Below are 14,049 nucleotides of genomic sequence, written 5' to 3' on the forward strand. Positions count from 1 at the left end.
TGTCTCAAACAAAACAAAAACTACATGGGGCACAGACTTGCCCAGGACAAAAAGCATGTGAGGCAACTATATTGTTACCCGTGAAAGGTCTTGCTTGACTATGAGTTGACAGGTTCTTGGCGTTTTGAACAAATAATTGGACAAAACGCACAAACAAAGCAAAAAAATGAAGCAATGAAAGCACAAATTTATTGAAACAAAAAGAACACTCCATAGAGTGTGAGCAGGCTCAAGCAAGGGCTCAAGAGCGCTGGTTACAGGATTTTCTGGGGTTTAAATACCCTCTAGAGGTTTCCCATTTCTTACTTGGTTATATTCTACGTAAATTAAGGAGTGGCCCATGACCAGTGTGATTGGTTGTAGGAGGTGACCAATCAGAGGCTGAAGTAAAGTTCCCACTGAAGACTGGGGAGCCAAAGGGAGTACCATCTGATCTTCTTGATTCAGTTCTAGGAAGTCAGCGCACATCTGCCTTAGGTTCCCTGCCTGCAGACCCTATTCTGCCTCAATATTGCTTACCACCAGTACTACATAATGGAGTTAAGTAAAAACAAGTGAGATGTAATTATGCAATACAAATTATAATGTATGATAAACTTATAATCTATTTATTTTAATGTCAATTTCAAATTTTAATATGAGTTTTTGGCCGGGCACAGTGCCTCATGCCTGTAATCCCAGCACTTTGGGAGGCTGAGGCGGGCGCATCACTTGTGATTGGGAGTTCCAGACCAGCCTGACCAACATGGAGAAACTCTGTCTCTACTAAAAAATACAGAATTAGCCACACGTAGTGGCACATGCCTGTAGTCTCAGCTACTTGGGAGACTGAGGCAGGAGAATCGCTTGAACCTGGGAGACAGAGGTTGCAGTGAGCCGAGATCGTGCCATTGCACTCCAGCCTGGGCAACAAGAGCGAAACTCCATCTCCAAAAAGAAAAAAAAATGTATGTTAGTTTTTAAATATGCCAAAATGAGGGTAATCAATAGAAGGAAATTGAGTATGTCACCCATTATATAGAAAATTGGCATCTTTAGTCCATCAGCAGCAATGCACAGTTTATTTTGGTTTATTTATTGAAATGGTTGCACTGGCTGTCACCAGATTCTTCTGCTAGTTTCAAATACGTGTTTTGGTCTAGGGAGCAGATTGTCCCCCACAGCAGAGCTAATTGGTTTAAATGGGGAGTGAACCTTATCCTCACATGAAAACTCTGTTCTAGTTATAAGTGTCTCAACATTATCTCTCACCTCATGACATACCCACTCATCTTCACTTTTCTGTCCAATTCTCCTTTTTGGGCTGCCTTTATCCTTCCTCCTAAAGTAAGGGAAGCAAACCCACTGCCCAAGGAGCCAGGTGGGTAATGGAATTGGCTGTAAGTGTTGAGCCCAGGGATTATAGTGTCTGAGAGGTCAGCTGCCTCAGCGACAATCCTTGTCGGTAGTAGGAATACAAGCTGAGTGTCGTAGTTTTTCATGACACCTCAAAAATTGGGATTTTTATGTGAAAGCTCCCAATTTTTTGGGGGGGGGGGGAAACTACTATGGTCATCACAATGAGGGGCAAACATCTTGCAAGTTCTGCGTTAAAGTCCACATCAGGCCTGGTGTGGTGGCTAACGCCTGTAATCCCAGAACTTTGGGAGGCCGAGGCAAGTGGGTCACAAGGTCAGGAGTTCAAGACCAGCCTGGCCAAGATGGTGAAACTCATCTCTACTAAAAATACAAAAACTAGCTGGGTATGGTGTTGGGCACCTGTAATTCCAGCTACACGGGAAGCTGAGGCAGAGAATTGCTTGAACCTAGGAGGTGGAGGTTGCAGTGAGCCAAGATTGTGCCACTGCACTGCAGCCTGGGCGACAGAGCGAGGCTCCACCTCAAAAATAAAAAGTAAATAAATAAATAAATAAATAAATAAAGTTCACGTCAAAGCCTGTCACCAAGAAACCTTGCCAACCATTTCAGCCATCAGTGGTCTTCTCTGAATTGTGCCTGTCTAGTTAGTTTTAAAGATTTGCCAGCTTAGTCAATTTTATAATTGTCGAATGTTTTCTAGTTTTGTCTCTCTGAAGAGAAAGCAAGCCCCCAGATCACATAATAGATGGTCATTGACTACTTAATGATCAATGGATTAAGTGTTTTAGGGCTACCTAAAACTCTTAGGCAGAGACTGCGGGTCAACTTCTTGAACAAATCTCAAGAGCTTAAGAATCTCAAATCCGCCGTCTCAAAAAAAAAAAAAAAAAAAGAATCTCAAATCCGGCTGGGTACGATGGCTCATGTCGGTAATCCCAATAATTTGGGAGGCCAACACAGGTGGATCGCTTGAGCCTAGGAGTTTGAGACTAGCCTGGGCAACATGCTGAAACCCCACCTCTACAAAAATACAGGAAAATAGCCGGGGATGGTGGCACAGGCCTGTAGTCCCAAATTGGGCAGCTGAGGTGGGAGAATCACCTGAGTCCAGGAAGTCTAGACTGCAGTGAGCCATGATGACACCACTGCACTCCAGCCTGGGTGAGAGTGAGATCTTGTCTCCAAAAAAAAAAAAAAAAGGAATCTTAATTCACAAGCCTTGATTCTTAATCCTTGCTCTATTGATGACCTTGGACGTACTTCCTTATCTATGTGTTATGGGTAACAGTGTATGTATGTACTATGGGTAACAATAGTGGTATGATGATTTTTTTTTTTTTTAGATGGAGTCTCGCTCTGTTGCCCAGCGTGGAGTACAGTGATGCGATCTTGGCTCACTGCAAGCTCCACCTCCTAGGTTCACGCCGTTCTCCTGCCTCAGCCTCCCTAGTAGCTGGGACTACAGGTGCCCGCCACCACGCCCTGCTAATTTTTTTGTGTGTGTGTAGTTTTAGTAGAGACGGGGTTTCACCATGTTAGCCAGGATGGTCTTGATCTCCTGACCTTGTGATCTGCCCGCCTTGGCCTCCCAAAGTGCTGGGATTACAGGCATGAGCTACCGCGCCTGGCTGATGATCTTTTTAAACATTTTTATTTTTATTTTAGAGATGGGATGTTACTATGTTGCCCAGGCTGGTCTTGAACTCCTGGGATCAAGAGATCCTGTTGCCATGGCCTCCTAAAGTGCTAGGATAACAGGTGTGGCCCACCTCACCCAGTTGATGATCTCTTATTACTGGTACCTCCCCATCTAAGATGGCTAAGTGGTTGTATCCACAGCCTCTTTTGCCAGTTCTCTCCAGTTTGGAAGAGAATGTTCAAGAAGAACCACTCATACCCTTCTCAAGATAGAAGTGCCATCATGAACTACTGGGGCTACCCCTCACCCAATCTGACATGCAGAAGGCTTGGGGATTACCAGATTCTGCCCAGTAAGAAGCCCTGAATGATCTCAACGATACTAGCTTTGCCACAGAGAAACTATGAGACTGAGAATTTAGTTTCCTCACTTCAGAAATGAGGATATTGGAAAAGATATCCTCCAAAAGCTCTTCCAGAGCAAACTGTTAGAATTTAGTGACTGTATTACTTTATCAGTATGATTTCCTAATGTACAATGTACATTTTTTTTGTTTACCTATAAGTGGCCTGGTACGATAGCTCATGCCTGTAATCACAGCACTTTGGGAGGCTGAGGTAGGTGGATCACCTGAGGTCAGGAGTTCGAGACAAGCCTGGCCAATGTGGTGAAACCCCATCTCTACTAAAAATGCAAAAATTAGCTGGCCATGGTGGCAGGCGCCTGTCATCCCACCTACTCTGGAGGCTGAGGCAGGAGAATCGCTTGAACCTGGGAGGCGGAGGTTGCAGTGAGCCAAGATCGCACCATTGCACTCCTACCTGGGCGACAAGAGCGAAACTCCGTTTCAAAAAAAAAAAAAATTACCTATAAGTAATTGCTTAATGTTAAATTCTGAACATGCAAGAGTGTGCTTTTAGAATGAACCAACATTATGGCCGGGCGCAGTGGCTCATGCCTGTAATCCCAGCACTTTGGGAGGCCAAGGTGGGTGGATCACCTGAGGTCGGGAGTTCGAGACCAGCCTGATCAACATGGATAAACCCCGTCTCTACTAAAAGTACAAAATTAGCCGGTTGTGGTGGCGGGCGTCTGTAATCCCAGCTACTAGGGAGGCCGAGGCAGGAGAATTGCTTGAACCTGGGAGGCGGAGGTTGCAGTGAGCTGAGATCGCGCCACTGCACTCCAGCCTGGGCAATAAGAGTGAAACTCCATCTCAAAAAAAAAAAAAAAATGAACCAACATATATTTTGTCATAAATGCATATCCAGGTCTCCACTGTACAAAACATTCTTCTAGGTGCTTCCAACTGGAAAATGTTACCCATTTGTCCTACAGCAATTTTACATGTAGTACATTTATTCTACATTTTATTAATGAGGAAATTAGTGACAACTAATACTATCTGGCTATAAGAGGCAGACTTGAGACTTCAGACTGTAGTCAGTGTATTTACACAACATTCTTTCTTTCTTTCTTTTTTTTTTTTTTTTTTTTTTTTTTTTGAGACAGAGTCTCTGCTGCCAGGCTGGAGTGCAGTGGCGCGATCTTGGCTCATTGCAACCTCTGCTTCCCGGGTTTAAGTGATTCCCCTGCCTCAGCCTCCCGAGTAGCTAGGACTACAGGCACGAACCACCATACCTGGCTAATTTTTTCTATTTTTAGTAGAGATGGGGTTTCACCATGTTGGCCAGGATGGTCTCAATCTCCTGACCTCGTGATCCACATGCCTTGGCCTCCCAAACAGGCATGGTGGTGCGCACCTGTAATCCCAGCTACTCGGGAGACTGAGGCAGGAAAATCGCTGGGACCCAGGAGAGAGGTTGCAGTGATTCAAGATTGTGCCACTGCCCTCCAGCCTGGGCAACAGAGCGAGACTCCATCTCAAAAATTAAAGTAAAGCAAACTAAACTAAACTAAGCTACCTCCCAGTATAAACACTAAAGACATTATAGTCATGGGCTCTGAGGACTAAGCTCTGATTTTTTTATCTTGCCCAAATTCCTGTCTAAGGGGTCTGGGGAATCATGCCCTACGAACCATACATTTTCATCAGATGAATTTTATTTAACCCTATATATCGTGACTTACTTTCCAATCTGACTCTGGCATAACATTTTGTTGTTGTTGTTGTTTTTGAGACAGAGTCTCAGTCTGTCACCCAGGCTGGAGTGCAGTGGTGTGATCTCGGCTCACTGCAGCCTCCACCTCCCAGGTTTAAATGATTCTTCCACCTCACCCTCCCAAGTAGCTGGGGCTACAGGCATGTGCCACTGCACCCGGGTAATTTTTGTATTTTTAGTAGAGAGGGGGTTTTGCCATGTTGGCCAGGCTGGTCTGGAACTCCTGGCCTCAGGTGATCTGCCTACCTCGGCTTCCCAAAGTGCTGGGATTACAGGTGTGAGCCACCGTGCCCAGCCTTCTTTTTAGAGAGAAAGTCTGGCTCTGTTGCTCAGAGTACAGTGGCATGATCATAGCTCACTGCAGCCTTAAACTCCTGGGCTCAGGTGATCATCCCGCCTCAGCCTCCTGAGTGGCTGGGACTACAGGCATGTGTCACCATGCCTGACTGCTATTTTTTTGGGAGACAGTGTAACTACCCAGTGGGTTCACCTTACCTGCTCTCTAGACAGAGCTGATTTATGAAGACAGGGGAATTGCAATAGGGAAAGAGTAATTCACGCAGAGCTGGCTCTGCGGGAGACCAGAGTTATATTATTACTAATTAAGTTTGCCCAGTATTTGGGGATCAGAGTTTTTAAGGACAACTTGGTGGATTGGGGGAAACCAGTGAGCCGGGAGTTCTAATTGGCCAGGTCAGAGATGAAATCGTAGAGAGTGGAAGCTGTCTTCTTGCGCTGAGTGAGTTCCTGGGTGCGGGGCCACAAGATCAGATGAGCCAGTTTATCGATCTGGGTGGTCCCAGCTGATTCAGCAAGTGCAGGGTCTGCAAAATATCTCAAGCACTGATCTTAGGGCAGTTTAGGGAAGGTCAAGATTTTGTAACCTCCAGCTGCATGAATCCTAAACCATAATTTCTAATCTTGTGGCTAATTTGTTAGTCCTACAAAGGCAGTCTAGTCCCCAGGCAAGGAGGTTTGTGTTGGGAAAGGGCTGTTATCATCTTTGTTTTAAACTGTAAACTGTAAGTTTATCCTGAAGTTAGTTTAGCCTCCGCCCAGTAATGAAGAAGGACAGCTTGGAGGTTAGAGCCAAGATGGAGTCAGGTTAGATCTCTTTCCACTGTCTCAGTCATAATTTTGCAAAGGCAGTATGTTGCCCAGGCTAGTCTCAAACTCCTGCCCTCAAGCAATCCTCCCACTTCCTCCTCCCAAAGTGCTGGTATTACAGGCATCAGCCACTGTGCCCAGCCCCCTCTTTAATTCTAAAATGGGCCACAGTGCTTGGTAAAGGGGTGTCACCATTCTAGAGACAACCCTGGGAGCCTGTGCCATCTGCACAACTGACATGGTAGCTAGAATCTTAGTTTATTAAACTGGGCAAGCTGAGTCACTCGTTTCTGCTTCTCCCTTTCCTTTCTCTTCTCCAGACTTATTTCCTTTCTCCTACTTATCTACTGTGGCTTTTTCCTGTGCTAATCTAGCTTTCTTTCTCCCATATCTTAGTTGAGCATCTATATTAAAAAGCACTTCAGGCCAGGCGCGGTGGCTCACGCTTGTAATCCCAGCACTTTGAGAGGCCGAGGTGGGGGGATCACATGAGGCCAGGAGTTCAAGACCAGTCTGGCCAATATGGTGAAACCCCGTCTCTAACAAAAATACAAAAAATTAGCCGGGTGTGTGGCACACGCCTGTAATCTCAGCTACTGGGGAGGCTGAGGCAGGAAAATCGCTTCAACCCAGGAGGCAGAGGTCACAGTGAGCTGAGATCGCGCCACTGCACCCCAGCCTGGGCGACAGGACGTCAGTGAGATACCTCTGGCCAAATCCCACGGGAGTAGTTCCCTAGCGTAGCAGGTCCAGGCTCCGTTCCGGGCCTTCTCGCGGCTCCCATTGGCTCGGCCGCAGACTCCTGGGGCGCCGACGCCTCCTACTGGCCGCCGCGGCGAGGCCCCAGAGCAGGGCACTGGCCAGTCCCAGCTGAGTTGGGGGGTGTCAGGGACGCAAGTGACTTCACAGAGGACAATGTCATAACCTTAAGTAACACCAAACAACTTTTCCTAAAGTGGGGATAAGAGGCTCGCTCTCTAGACTGCAGGTCTTAAGCACCTGCCGCGGCATCTGATCGCGCGGATTGGAGTCCCCGCCGCCCCTCAGTCGTGGCGTGGCTTCCAGGTTAGTCATTCCACAGCACAAACCCCCAAGTCCAACTATTTTAAATGATGGTGTGGATCTAGTCGGTGCCTGGCAAATGTGGGTTTTTTATTTTTATTTTTTAATTTATTTATTTATTTTCTGAGATGGAGTTTCGCTGTTTTTACCCAGGCTGGAGTGCGATGGCATGATCTCGGCTCATTGCAACCTCCGCCTCCCGGGTTCAAGTGATTCTTCTGCCTCAGCCTCCCGAGTAGCTGGGATTACAGGCGCCCACCACCCTGCTAGGCTAATTTTGTATTTTTAGTAGAGACGGGGTTTCACCATGTTGGCCAGACTGACCTGACCTCAGGTGATCCGCCGGCCTCGGCCTCCTAAAGTGCTGGAATTACAGGCTTGAGCCACCGCGCCGGGGCCAAAAGTGGACTTTTTATAAGGCGTCCACTACACACGACAGAAAAATGTCTATTTCCCTCTAACGCCCCTAGAGTCTAGCTAATCTAGCTTTAGGGGTGTCTGGTAAGTCCCGGGCCTCTCCAGTGGGGACGGTGGGGGAATGGGGGTCTAGCTGTTAGACTCTGAATAACTTTCCAGCAAAAGTAGTTGTGAGGAAAAACAGGACTGAAAAGGAAAAGTTTCTACCCCTTAATCTCGCTCACTGGCATAGTCATCCCTGAAAATAATACATAAAGTCAGGGTTTATAGAGGGGTCACTTGCTTGAACATGATATTCATTGTTTAGGGAGAGAAAATCCAGGCTTTCTTTTTCATTTATTTGTTACTTTTTAAATAGAGAGGGTCTCATAATGTGGCCCAGGCTGGAGTGCAGTGGCACAGTCATAGCTCACTGCAGTTTTGAACTCCTGGGCTCAAGCGATCCTCCAACCCCAGCTTCGCTTCCCGAATAGCTGGGACTACAGGCCTGTGCCACCATGCCCACCAAATTTTAATTTTCTGGGTTTTTTTGGTGGAGGTAGGATGTCACTGATGCCCAGGCTGGCCTCGAACTCCTGGCCTCAAGTGATTCTCCCACCTCATCCTCCCAAAGCGCTGGAATTACAGGAGTGAGCCAATGTGGCCATATCTCAAGGCCTTCATTTTTTAACATGTGGTGCTAATACTTTTAGGTGGGGTTTTCAACTCCTGGGTTTTTTGTGGATTTTTTCCTCAGTATATAGAAAAAGTTTATTTATTTATTTATTTATTTTTTGAGACGGAGTCTCGCTCTGTCGCCCAGGCTGGAGTGCAGTGGCCCGATCTCCACTCACTGCAAGCTCCGCCTCCCGGGTTCACGCCATTCTCCTGCCTCAGCCTCCCGTGTAGCTGGGACTACAGGCGCCCGCCACCGAGCCCAGCTAGTTTTTGTATTTTTAGTAGAGATGGGGTTTCACCGTATTAGCCAGGATGGTCTAGATCTTCTGACCTCGTGATCTGCCCGTCTCGGCCTCCCAAAGTGCTGGGATTACAGGCTTGAGCCACCGCGCCCGGCCAGAAAGTTTTAAATCAGTTCAGATAGGCAACAAAAGGCACAGTATCTTTTGTTTTTTAAGAAGTTTCATTCCTGTTGCCCAGGCTGGAGTGCAGTGGCGCAATCTCAGCTCACTGCAACCTCCACCTCCTGGGTTCAAGCAATTCTCCTGCCTCAACCTCCCAAGTAGCTGGGATAACAGGTGTGTGCCAACATGCCAAGCTAATTTTTATATTTTTGGTAGAGACGGGGTTTCACCATGTTGGTCAGGCTGGTCTTGGACTCCTGACCTCAAGTGATCCACCTGCCTTGGCCTCCCATAGTGCCGGAATTACAGGTGTGAGCCACCGCGCCTGGACTCGGCATATAACCTTTTAAAATTATGCAAGAAAATAAAAAGACAAAAAATTACGGGCCAGTTGTAGTGGATCATGCCTGTAATCCTAGCACTTTGGGAGGCCAAGGCTGGCGGATCATCTGAGGTCAGGAGTTTGAGACCAGTCGGACCAGTATGGCGAAACTCTTGTCTCTACTAAAAATACAAAAATTAGCCGGGTATGGTGGCGCATGCCTATAATCCCAACTACTCTGGAGGCTGAGGCAGGAGAATCGCTTGAACCTGGGAGGCGGAGGTATGAGCTGAGATCACGCCATTGCACTCCAGCCTGGGTGACAGAGCGAGACTCTGTCTCAAAAAAAAAAAAAAAATTATGCAAGAAAGTACCATTTTGTCATTGGAAGAAATTCTTTTTTGTAGGAGACTGAAGAGATATACTTGTCCTGAATGGATTGCAAACATAACCTTCAAGGTGGGAATGAGGATGGTACTCTATCCAAAAGTTGTGTTTTAAGTTATTTTCAAAGCTTTTTTTTTTTTTTTTTTTAGATGGAGTCTTGCTCTTTTGCCCAGGCTGGAGTACAGTGGCCCGATCTCGGCTTACTGCAACCTCTGCCTCCCGGGTTCAAGCAATTCTCCTGCCTCAGCCTGCTGAGTAGCTGGGATTACAGGCGCCCGCCACCACGCCCAGCTAATTTTTGTATTTTTAGTAGAGATGGGGTTTCACCATATTGGTCAGGCTGGTCTCGAACCCCTGACCTCAGTGATCCACCCACCTCGGCCTCCCAAAGGTGCTGGGATTACAGGCGTGAGCCACCACGCCTGACTTTAATGGTAATTCTTGAAGAAATAAAGCAAAAGAGAAATTTGCTGTTTCCAAATTCGTCTGAAGTCTTCTTTAAATAATGCAGTAATATTTTCCTGCCTCTCTAGGATTCCATTTAACTGGAACTAAAGAATGACTTAATTCAATTATTTTATGGAATTCTAATGTGTAGCAATTGAGCTTTTACAGTGCTTGGAGTGTTCTGATTCCTTTTTTTAAAAAGAAAATATTAATGCTTGTAAAATTTCAGTATGTAGTATTTCAGTCACGTATTTATTATACAGTATAGTTCTTTTATTGGTTTGAAGTACTGTGTGAATTCCCAGAATACAATACCCGTAATCAAATAAAATTCGAATGCATCCCAAAATAAAAATGGGGTATTTTAAGACTACTCATTATTTTATTAGAGTGTCGATATTACTAGTCCCTATTAAAAACCTTAGATAATGGAACATGCAGTGTGTCTTGAAATTTCACAAAAATAAGTATTTTCCTGGACTGGGCACCTCTATTTTTAAAATTTTCCTTAATGATACAGTTGAGAATCAGTGGACTGGAAGGTCAAATGGTCCTACTCCTTCTCCCTGGCATCTATATGGGGAGGACACAGCGAAACCTTGAATGGGCCCTATTTTGCATGTCACAAACATTGGGAAGCTTTTATTTATTTATTTATTTATTTATTTATTTTTATCTTTAGAGCCAAGATCTTGCTGTATCATCCAGGCTGAAGTGCAGTGGCACCATCATAGCTCACTGCATCCTTCATTCAGTGATCCTGAGGCTCAAGTGATCCTCCCATCTGAGCCTCCTGAGTAGGTGAGACTACAGGCATGTGCCACCACACCCACCTAATTTTTCAATTTTTTGCAGAGACTGCGTCTTGTTATGTTGCCCAGGCTGGTCTCAAACTCCTGGGCTCAAGCAGTCCTCCTACCTCAGTCTCCCAAAGTGTGGGGATTACGGGCATGAGCCACTGTACCCAGCCTAGTTTTTTTTTTTTTTTTTTTTTGAGACGGAGTCTTGTTCTGTCACCAGGAGTGTAGTGGCGTGATCTCAGCTCACTGCAACCTCTGCCTCCCGGGTTCAAGCAATTCTCCTGCCTCAGCCTCCTAAGTAGCTGGGACTAAAGGCTCGTGCCACCACACTCAGCTAATTTTTATATTTTTAGTAGAGATGGGGTTTCACCACATTGGCCGGGATGGTCTCGATCTCTTGACCTCCTGATCCACTCTCCTTGGCCTCCCAAAGTGCTGGGATTATGGACATGAGCCACCATGCCCAGCCAACCTAGCTTGCAAAAATACTTACACCCAAGCCCCACCTGCCAGAGATTCCGATTTGCCTAGGCATCTACATTTTAAAAGCTCCACAGGTGATTCTAATGTGCAATCGAAGTTGAGGATCTCTGGTCTAGGCAGAAATGTTCCCTTTTCTCCCTTATGGGCTGAATAAAAATAAGTTTCTCTTTAATAAAGAAAATAAGTAGCTGTAAGTAATATCAACAAGGAAATAAATGATTTTCCCAATGTATAATGGAATTGTGTATCTGGAAATCTGAAAGAGCAAGGCAGGCAAAGTATAAAATCATGCTTGCAAATGATCTAGCTAAGTGCAAAGGTAAAGGGCTTTTCCCTGGTCTCTGGTTTCCTTTTTTTTTTTTTTTTTTTTTTTTTTTTTTTTTTTTTTTGAGACAGAGTCTTGCTCTGTCACCCAGGCTGGAGTGCAGTGGTGTGATCTCGCCTCCCTGCAACCTCCACCTCCCAGGTTCAAGCAATTCTTGTGCCCCTGTCTCCCGAGTAGCTGGGATCACAGGCGTGCGGCACCACGCCCGGCTAATTTTTGTACTTTTTATAGAGACGGGGTTTTACCATGTTGGCCAGGCTGGTCTTGAACTCTTGGCCTCAAATGATCTGTCCACCTCAGCCTCCCAAAGTGCTGGGATTACAGGCGTAAGCCACTTTACCCAGCCTCTGGTTTCCTAGTTAAAGGTGATAAAGTATGCAATGGATTTTGATGGTTTGGAAAAAAAAAAAAAAGAGTAGGGAAAAGTGTTATACTATTTCAGTAATTGCAAAATATTTTGACTTCAAGAGTCCCTTTGCTTCTCTTGCTGTGTGTGGTTTATTACTTGTTAACATTACACTTAAATATGTTACTTTTTTGGTGGCATTAATACAGTTCTGTGGGGAGAAGGCTGAAGTGAAAATGAATTTATAGATCCTTGGTGGATTCATTTTTCTGGCCTATTCATGGGTCCATTAACAGGAATAGTTAAGCAACTCCTGTATCAAAATTATATGTTACTTATACTTCACAATATATAAAACAGCTGGCTATATACTACCATTTCTGTGATAACCTAAATTTTATCATTAAAACTCTTGTAACTAAAGGCATCGGTGGCCCATCTGTAACAGCCGCTGCCGCGATGCCAGCTGCAGTGGGGGAAACGCAGCTGAGGCTCACGGCTCCAGGGAGCCCGCAGGAGCTGGCTACAGGCAGGAACCCTGCCCCTACTGAGTTGGCAGGGCTGGAGTCCCACACTCGTGGGCACAGCTGCAGCTATCCAGCTGCGGCTCCAGACCTGGGCATCCCTGCACTCTTCAGGGCTTGGGAAGCTCCCGGCCCCCACAGGCTCAGAAGTGCCTGCTCCCATTCCCTGGCCTGTTTCTGCTCCCGGCACCTGCTCTGTTGCAGAGCAAAGTTGTGGCCAAACCTAGGTGGTGTCGTGACCTGGCCAGGTTCAGCATGCTTGAGGTGGCACTGACACGCCAGCCCCCTGCCACCTCGGCCCCCTCTAAACTTTGGGCACCCATGTGCATGGAAGGGAGGCCAGCCAGGGGGGTATGAGGGTGACTCAGTTCAGGCCAGCAGTGCCCTGTGGCACAAACAGTGTGGGCACCATGGAGGGCATGTTGATGGTAGGAAGCCGATAGGTTCCCGGGTGGAAAAAGGTGAGTTCCCAGTGAAATCCCACTTTCAAGCCAGTGAATGCCTGAAGCCTGGGGGCTGGGCTGGCAGTTCCAGGTGGAGTCCAGGGCTGGGGTAAGAACTTGTGGTGTTTTCTGGGCTGCCCATGGATACCCATGGACCAAGCAGCATGCACTTCCTCCCTTCTGAGCCCATAAAAACCCCTGGACTCAGCCAGACTCAGCCGACTGTCAGGACTACCAGCTGCGGGAAGGAGCTACCCACTTCGGTCTCCTTAAAAGGACCTGCCTGCAGGTCTCCTCTTGGGTGAGAGCTGGTCATCTGGACACTCATCAGGTCGACCTGCCTGTGGAAAGGAGCTAGCCACTTTGGGACTCCTGAGAGCTGTTCTGTTGCTCAGTGAAGCTCCTTTCCGCCTTGCTCACTCTGCAGTTGTCTGCGCACCTCATTCTTCTTGGATGCAGGAAAAGAACTCGGGCCCCACTGAAGGGTGGACTGAAAGAGCTGTAACACAAGCAGGGCTCAAACACGCCCCCTGCTCACCACGTTGGGGGCGACAAGAAGGAGAAGAGCTGCAGCCCTTCTGGCAGCCCAGACCTCGAGGCTCCCTGAGCCAGGGCTGTGACATGCTGTAACACCCTCTTTGGGGCTCTGCAGTTCCTTGCATCTCTGAGCTTTCGGGCACCACTGCATTCCCCTTGTCCAGATGCTGGTGCCCGCAGTGGAAGCCGCTTTTGGTACATCTGGTCTCGCTGCAGCCTCGCATGGAGCTGGTGCCTGTGCCAGCGCTGAGAGCTGTCCACCCCGCTGCAGCCAGTGCGCCTGGTTGTGTGCAGTGGCAGGACCCCACGCTCACTCACTCACACACCCATCACTCCGTGCCTGGCTCACCCTTGGCAGACATGGGATCCAGGCCGGTACCACCAGTGGAGCACAGCCTGCCAGGCCACATGGGTGGAATGAGCCCAACAGGCACAAGCAAAATCCAAGCAGAGGTGCCACCGGCCAAGAAGTTTCTGGATCCTGTGAGATAACTAAAGTCATGTCCTTTACATAACATTTATTCTATATAGAATGTATCCACATACAATGATGTCAGCTTTAAAACAATCACTTGTATAAAATCATCTATAAAATAGAGTGATACATAATACACCTCAGTGAATTACGCTGATGGTCTAGGATTCAGAAAATGTGATCATTCTATTT

This window comes from Macaca nemestrina, chromosome 1 (genome assembly GCF_043159975.1).
Source record: "Macaca nemestrina isolate mMacNem1 chromosome 1, mMacNem.hap1, whole genome shotgun sequence".
NCBI lineage: Eukaryota > Metazoa > Chordata > Mammalia > Primates > Cercopithecidae > Macaca > Macaca nemestrina.